Here is an 8,083-nt window from a genome sequence, read left to right as displayed (position 1 = left end):
CAATTAAAAAAGGGATCAGACGATTGTGTAAGGAACAAACCTCTTGAGACTTTTATTGGTGATGATTTACAATTGAAAATAAACAGAATGCCTCCAAGGGGCGCAAGCACACGAGTACTAAAAGAAATGTTTAAGTTTAAACTAAGAAATCGAAATTACATATTCTCTGTTTGAGAGTATTTGATTCGAGATTTTTTCTCTCTCTGTCTTCTCTTCCTTTTATATTCCCTTGATTATTTCTTCATGACAAACCGCTTGGAAACTGCTTGATTACTATATAACTACCCACTTTTTTTATGGTGGCTAACTTGTCGTGGAACTGCCGTCTCTAACTGTTGCCATTACTCTTTGTCATTCAACCGCCTTCAACTGGGTTCCTTGAATCGTGGAATGTGATAAGATCACTCAATAACTACTTCAACAACTGCTATTCTGGATAACCATAATGTTTTATGCTTGCTAAGATCCTGGGCGATTCGAAGGTTTGGGCGAAAACGGGGTCATCGCTCGGGGCGACCGTAAGGTATTCCATTTGCTCAGATTTTGGGCGTCTTGCAAGTTTAGGTGATGATCTTACTGTTTTCGTGGGCTTCCATCGTATTCCTCAATAATCCTGTTTGGACCTTTATCCTGGACTCTCCAATTGGGCTTCACTTTTTGGACCATTTGATTTGGGCTGCACTTTTAGTGTGTCAACACATATACAATAAAATATTCGTGAGCCCTCTTATGTGAGGGGGGTATAATCTATTATGTACACATAGAATAATCCTTAATCTTATTATAAACTCCGATAATTGAACCATGGTCAGGCCAAACAGAATAATTGTTAATTTTCATTCACTTCACTAAAGACGAAAAATTTGAACTATATAAAATTATAAAAACAATATTATCAATTTCCTGCAATTACATCCTCTTGATTTGTCTTTTTGTCAGATGTCTAATAACTAGATCAGGCTAAAATGATCATTGCACTTTTTTAATTATGTTCTCACTTAAGTTTGCTTTTTCTTTATTAGTTTTTTCATGATGCAATCATGAAATTATGATTTAATGTCCTCAATTACTGAGCTTAGATTTAAACTTCTTCCTTTTAATGTCCTCAATTACTGGGCACTGGCATTTTAATTTCTTCTCGTGTGTATCTATTATGATTTCTCTAACATCTATCGCTGAATATCAATGACTCTAACTTGTGTGGCTTCCAAAAATAAACTGATAAATCACTGTATACATATTTCCTTTAACACTTTATAGTGATAATCCCCAGTAGAAAGGTCACATATTACTAATGAATATCAAAATATAGTCAAGTGACTGATAGAACTCTGTTTGATAAATTTGCTGGAATAAAAACTGCATATAAACTATAAAGAGGTACAGATATGGGCTAATAATTCAGTATTTGAGAACCTTGGAATTATATCGATATAGTTTACTAAATGTAAAGACAAAATGAATTGAAGTAGAAATGGAATTACAGCGGAATGAAATCAATTACATTGAAATATTAAGCATTAGAGAGGCCAGTCATTTCCTCACCATACTATCAGTTTCTCCATGATCCCCACAGAATTCCCCTCCCACTTTTCGCATAATTGGTGCTTAGCCTTCTTCCATAAAATTCCCCAAGTAACCCCTCCCAATTTTAACTAACCAAATGGAAGCCTATAATTACCTCGCCACCCTGCCCCAGCCACAATCAAAGCAGACTGTAGCCACCTCCCAAAGTGGACGTATGCACCTAAACGATCTACTACCAATAGTATAGTATCTAAGAGAACTCCCCAGACAGTTGCGTCCACCCACAAAATTCCCAAATTCTGAACCAGGCCAATCCTAATAGATTTGTAGGTTGCCCCACAATGAAACAGTCAATGACATCTTGCTGAGAGATCTTCCCGTGTGGTTTAGTTGCCATTGGCGTTGTTAACCCAACCACTAAATGAGTTGAAATTTCCACAGTCTCTGGCGCCTTTCTGCTCAATTTCGCCAGCCCCTGTAAGTACTTCTATACTTAACTCATCCAAATTGTTGCTCACCAAGAACACTTGTAACTCTTTACTTTGGAAATTATGACCCACCGGATTTTTCTCATCATAACAGAAGTACAAACCCTTCTCCATATTCAAAAGAAGCTCTGAAACAGTGAATCTCTTGAACGTTGATGGAGTTTGGGACAGGAAGAGCTGAGTTTGGACTATATACGGAGAATTTTGCAAGTGTTTGTACCTGAATAAGATTTTAAGGCACTGGATTTAATAATGGGCTCTTCCATGCATGGGGCCGTCATGAATTGGGCTTAAGCCGACATAAGCTTGTTCTAACAGCATTGAAGTTGGTGGGTTTGAGTTATGAGAATGATTTGGAGACTTTTAATAGAAATGGGCCGGAAATCTCATGGGCCTGGTAAAACAAATTATTATAGTCACACCATCAACGGACATCGACTCATCTCAATATTTAAGGAGGAGATCGACGATCCCAAGTTCTTTTACTCCATTCAGAAAGTATTTTCCGCCGGACGACTCGTAGGAGGTGAGAAGGGCCCTTACTTCGTCCCACACAGTGTATTACTATCGGCCCTACCAGGCAACATCTACCTACACAAGCTCGATCAGGATATAGGGAGGATCCGATAGAAGTACGAAATTCTGATTGTTCAGAGAATTAAATCAGTTCTACTAAGGACAGGTCGTATTGATGACGAAGAAAACTCTGGAGAAGAAGCAAGCTTCAACGCTCCCCAAGACAATAGAGCCATCATTGTGGGGAGGGTAAAGAGCATCCATCCACCCACTGGGCCAATCTCGTAGGAGGTGAGAAGGGCCCTTACTCCGTCCCACACAGTGTATTACTATCGGCCCTACCAGGCAACATCTACCTACACAAGCTCGATCAGGAGATAGGGAGGATCCGACAGAAGTACGAAATTCCGATTGTTCAGAGAATTAGATCGGTTCTATTAAGGACAGGTCGTATTGATGACCAAGAAAACTCTGGAGAAGAAGCAAGCTTCAACGCTCCCCAAGACAATAGAGCCATCATTGTGGGGAGGGTAAAGAGCATCCATCCACCCACTCAGCCAATCCATGATATGACCCAGCCCACAGAATACCCCTCCCCCTATCTATGTAATAGGTGCCAAGCCTTGCACGATAAAATATCCCTACACCCTTATGTTAACGAACTGAACGGAGGCCTATCATTCTATTATGAATACTAATAACTATGAATCTCAAAATATAGTCACATGACCAATCAAGGCAGGTAGATAACTTTGGAAACTATTAAAAAAGAAAGAGGAATAAAATTTTGCTCATTGTATTGTCCAATACGATGCAATACTGGATATATTGTTAGGATAATTAAAATATACCTCTCTTCATGTTCCACAGCCAACTGAAAGCTTCAAAGGTCCAGCCAACGAGCATGCTTCTGGGCCAAAAGACTTATTTTGCATTCATAATCATACAAGTCATCAGATGTGTGACTATCCTCACCGCCTAAGTGTCCATTTTTGTTAACAGAGATATTTCAGTACTTGCCAAACCAACATTAATGATCAGAAGTGAACCGTACAATGGACATCAACTCCATTTGTTGCTGAAATCTAATTGATCTTGCCAAAGTTGGGAACTCCATCGATTAAAATTATCTATTCACCAGCACAGCTTGGCACTTTCCGATTTTGCAACTCATTGAAAAGTAAACTTCTCTCCGGCGTGACTCTAGAAAGAAACATTAGAAACTTTCACAATCCATTAACTAACTATCACTACTGAATAAATTCAGTACCATGGTTCAACTCCTACAAAGAAAACATTCACTTTAGGATCCCGCATACACAAAATTAAAAAAGAACGAAAAAAAAAAGGATTTTTTTGTGTGCTCTGCTTGACCACAGGTCTTATTAGAAGTTGAATGATGAAAGTAGGAATAATTTTCCGCAAATAAGTTATAAAAAAGTGTAAATGCTCAAATTAATGACTATCCAAAGCAGAAGAACGTAAATGCTTTGTGAATAAATCTCAATCAATTTATAGTATAATCAAGAAAAATCAGTGAATCAAGTATCAATGCCAGTGAGGAAAATATATATAACGTTCTGAATAAGTAGTACAAAAATTAATGAAGAATCAAAAGCGAAAAATAGCCCAAATATAATAGTAGCATGTTTAGTAAGAAATCCAAAATCTAAGAGAGATACTAAGCGCTCTAACATAACCCAATCCACCAATCTTGCTTAATTGGTTTCAGGACCTGAGGGTTTGGAAGAGGGCAGGGCTGATGATAGTAGGCAATACAAGCTAGACGTAAGTTGATTAAGTGGTGTTATGATCTTACATTAGTATCAGCTCCAATCCTTCAGGTATTAATTTTACCATTGAAAATTAGAATGAAAAATATGGAGAGATGGATGATTCAATTCCTTGTAATTTCTGCCTTGCAATAAATTCGTAGGGAAAAATAAATAAATAAATAAACAACTAACAAATATTTTATTGAAGAACAAAAGACTCGCCCTAACTCCCATGATTAAGCAAATTTACACAAGGAAACAACAAAATGTGATGTGAAAAACACATAATCCATACACACTAACATGTTTAGTAAAAAAATTTCTTCATATATAAAGACTCCCAGTCCATATAGACAGAATTAAATTTCTTGACAGTGCTATAAGAAATGCGTGATGTGTCTGTCAGAGAAATAAGAGAGGGAAACCTGAATAATGTTGACGGAATTTGAAAAGAGAGCTTTCAGAATATCGCCAAGAAACAGATAATCAAAAAGTTAGCGCCGTGAATCAGACAAAGAACCCATCAAAAACAGATACAATAAAGCTACAGGGCTAAAAACCTGATAATACTCCACGATACAATGGACAATTTTTTTAGCCCTTGTTCTGTGGGAATTAAATAGATTTTTCGAATATTATAATAAAATGTATGGCAAAAAATTTGTAAATTTGATGAAATATGTAGCTAAAATTAATTTATAATATTGATTTTAATTCCCATCAAACAAACAAGGGTTTAACCATTTTTTTTTATTTTTTTGACACCATATTTGGGGAAAAAAAATTATTCCTGAGATATAACATTTCCCCCCTGTTTTTAACTTAATTATTCAATTTATATAACATGAGCTATAATGATTTATATTTTCTTACCACGCATATTTTATTCTAAGTGAAAATAATTATAAGTTAATACAGTGTATATATATAAATTGCATATGTTATATGAACTTAAGCATTGATGAACTATTTTTATTCTACCTAATATAAATTGAATAATTAAGCTGGGGGAAAAAGTTATATCTTTAGCACACCTTAATAATAGTTTTTTTTCATTTTTAAGTATGGTGTTTAAAAAAAAAAAGGTTAAACTCTCATTCGATGGGGATTAAAATCAATGTTATAAATTAATTTCAACTACATATTTCATAAAATTTACAACTTTTTTATCATACATTTTATCAAAATATTCAGAAAACCTATTTTAATTCCCACAAAAACAAGGACTAAAAAATATATGTTACTTAGAATAAAGTAATTACGTGTAACTAGTAGCACCTCGTGTGAATCCATATTCTAAAAATTCAGTTTTATTCAAACTCATTTACAATTATGCATTCTTTTAATAAAATAATTTTGTACATAAATTTAAAAAATATATTTTTTTACCACATCCTCAAAATTATTGCCACTACGAAAATCTTTTTTTTTTTTTTTATAAAAATGGGGCATAGTCACACTCCAAATATGTTAAGATTCCTAACATTAGCAAAATTTGAATTCAACACCAAATATTTTACAATAACATAATCTGGGTCCCACCTATGAAACTTTGAAAGTACACACTACAAATTATTCAACGCACAATTTCTACAGCCAATAACTAATCTAATGCCATGTCAGCTTTTTTAAATCCCTATTTTTAGCCCTGTGTGAATAGCTTTATTGAAACAGATAATAAGTCGTTTGAGACACCAACGAAGACCTCCCATAGAAGTGTTTGTTTTTGTTTGGCTGAGCCTAAAAAGATAAGCGGACGTTATAAGCGCAACCATACTTAAGCTCCCAATTTGATCCCCATTCTCATTATCATTCATTTTTTCTCTCTTATTTTCAACCATATAATTTTTCATAAAATAATATTACACGTAAATCAAAAACTTTTCATTTTTTTCAACCACACATTATTTAAAAAAATATTATTCCAACCATTAAAATTTGACAAGAATGGGAGCCAAAAGGGGGCTTTTTAAATTGATACCATGCCCCGTTTGATTGGATTAAAATTAATTTTTTAATATTTTAATAAAAGTTAATGAAACATATGCTTGAAAAGTGCGAATCTCATACTATTTGTAGTTAAAAATAATTATTAACTTTGATTTAAATTAATATTTTTATTTTTATTTTTATCAAACGGGCTAGAGGAAAATATGATTTTACATCTTGAGGGGGGTGTATTGGAATACATGTGCACCAAAAAAGTCCAGCCATGAATCCAGAAGCTTCCACTAGATTCTAACTAATTCCAAAGACACCAGATTCTATTTTTAACAGAACATCAATCTCCGACTATAGTTGTTAGGCTATTAATTAGTTAGGTATTAGCCAATTAGTTAATTAATTACTCTAGCTATTTCTCTATAAAAACAGGATGGGGTGTTCATTTTAATTCATTGGATTGTAGTCTTCCAATCCCTCCTTCCATGGAGGTTTCTCTTCCTCCTTCTATGGAGTGATTCTTCCTCCTTTAATGGAGTGTCATTTCCTCCTATTACGGAGTGTATTTTGTTCTCCTTTTATGGAGTTTGTTCTTCTTCTTTATGGAGTTTAATTCAAGTTTTGTCAATCAATAAATTCTAATACGCAACAACCCTTGTGACAGGCAGGCGACGCCACATAGGGCCTTGGATGTCTAGGGCCCTGTAATCTAGGGCCCTGTCACCAAAGAATAACCCTTATAAGAATAGTATATGATAAAATAAAAACTGTTGGGATGTTCAAGTGCTGGATTTTAATTGGATAAGGTTATCAAAGATTCCAATTAAATTTCTAAAGAATAATTTAATACAGATGACTGCTTTGTTTTCAGATTATAATCCATCTTTTTGATTGAGTCTACAAAACTTTATCTCATGATGAATTGTAATGTTGCCCTAAAATTAAATATATGGGGAATTTTTTTACTGAAGTGCACCCCATCATCCAATTTTATTCATTTAGTACTCTGAATTTAAAAATAGCAAGAAACTAAAAGGTCCACCACAAATTCCACCCAAATCCAAATATTTTCACTGTTCAATCAACCAATGCAACTTGCTTAAAAATAAAATTTATCGAATTCATAAACAATTTGTTTAGGAAAATGATAGGCGTGGGTAAATGGTATAAAAAATGGTACAGGGGTACTTGCATGAAGAGTAAAACAGAATTGTACAAAGAGATTTGAGTATGGACCACAAATGTATCACCTGGACTGAGCTGTGTACACAGCATGACACACAGCTAGGTTCACAACACTCTCACATCGGGAGGCCCGTGCCAATAAAAAAAAATAGCGCAGACTGTGTTGTACATGTACAGCACCAAAAAGTGTTATACAAAGAGCTTCATCCAACCTCTATCTCCTCTTCTATTTGATCCACCATTTTGACTCTAATATAACATTATAATATATGATAAGTGTATTTTATACACTTATTCCGTACCTTAAAATAAAGATATTTGATAGTTCTTTTGATAAATTATATTCCAAATTGTTGTTTCTTATTTTTAATAAGTAAATTCTATGAATGAAAAGAGAATTGAAGGAATGAAGCAAAAAATAGCGAAATTCAAAAGTTGGGGACCAAGTTGTAAAAATTCAATAGTTGATTCGGACCATGAATCGAAGATTGAAATGTTTGGAGGTCAAATTGAATAATTTAAAAAGTGAAGGACTTGGATTGAAACAAAGAATACATGGATTGCAAGAATAAAAGGGCTCAAGGACTGAAATTTATTGTATGGAAAGATTGAGTACTTGATGAGTAATATAGTATTAAAGTCTTTGAATGG

General features: G+C 34.3%; 1 long non-coding RNA gene across 1 annotated transcript; it reads left to right on the top strand.

The window, feature by feature from the left end:
• The first annotated feature begins 2,494 nt into the window (after positions 1 to 2,494).
• LOC111385960 lies at positions 2,495 to 2,873 on the top strand. The gene is made up of 2 exons (XR_002701139.1): positions 2,495 to 2,541; positions 2,823 to 2,873. It is a non-coding gene; the product is annotated as an uncharacterized LOC111385960 (long non-coding RNA).
• The last annotated feature ends 5,210 nt before the right edge of the window (positions 2,874 to 8,083 follow it).

This window comes from Olea europaea, unplaced genomic scaffold (assembly GCF_002742605.1).
Source record: "Olea europaea var. sylvestris unplaced genomic scaffold, O_europaea_v1 scaffold3358, whole genome shotgun sequence".
Classification (NCBI taxonomy): Eukaryota; Viridiplantae; Streptophyta; class Magnoliopsida; order Lamiales; family Oleaceae; genus Olea; species Olea europaea.
Note: the sequence above shows the minus strand (reverse complement) of the source record. Positions and strands in the feature narration are given on the sequence as shown.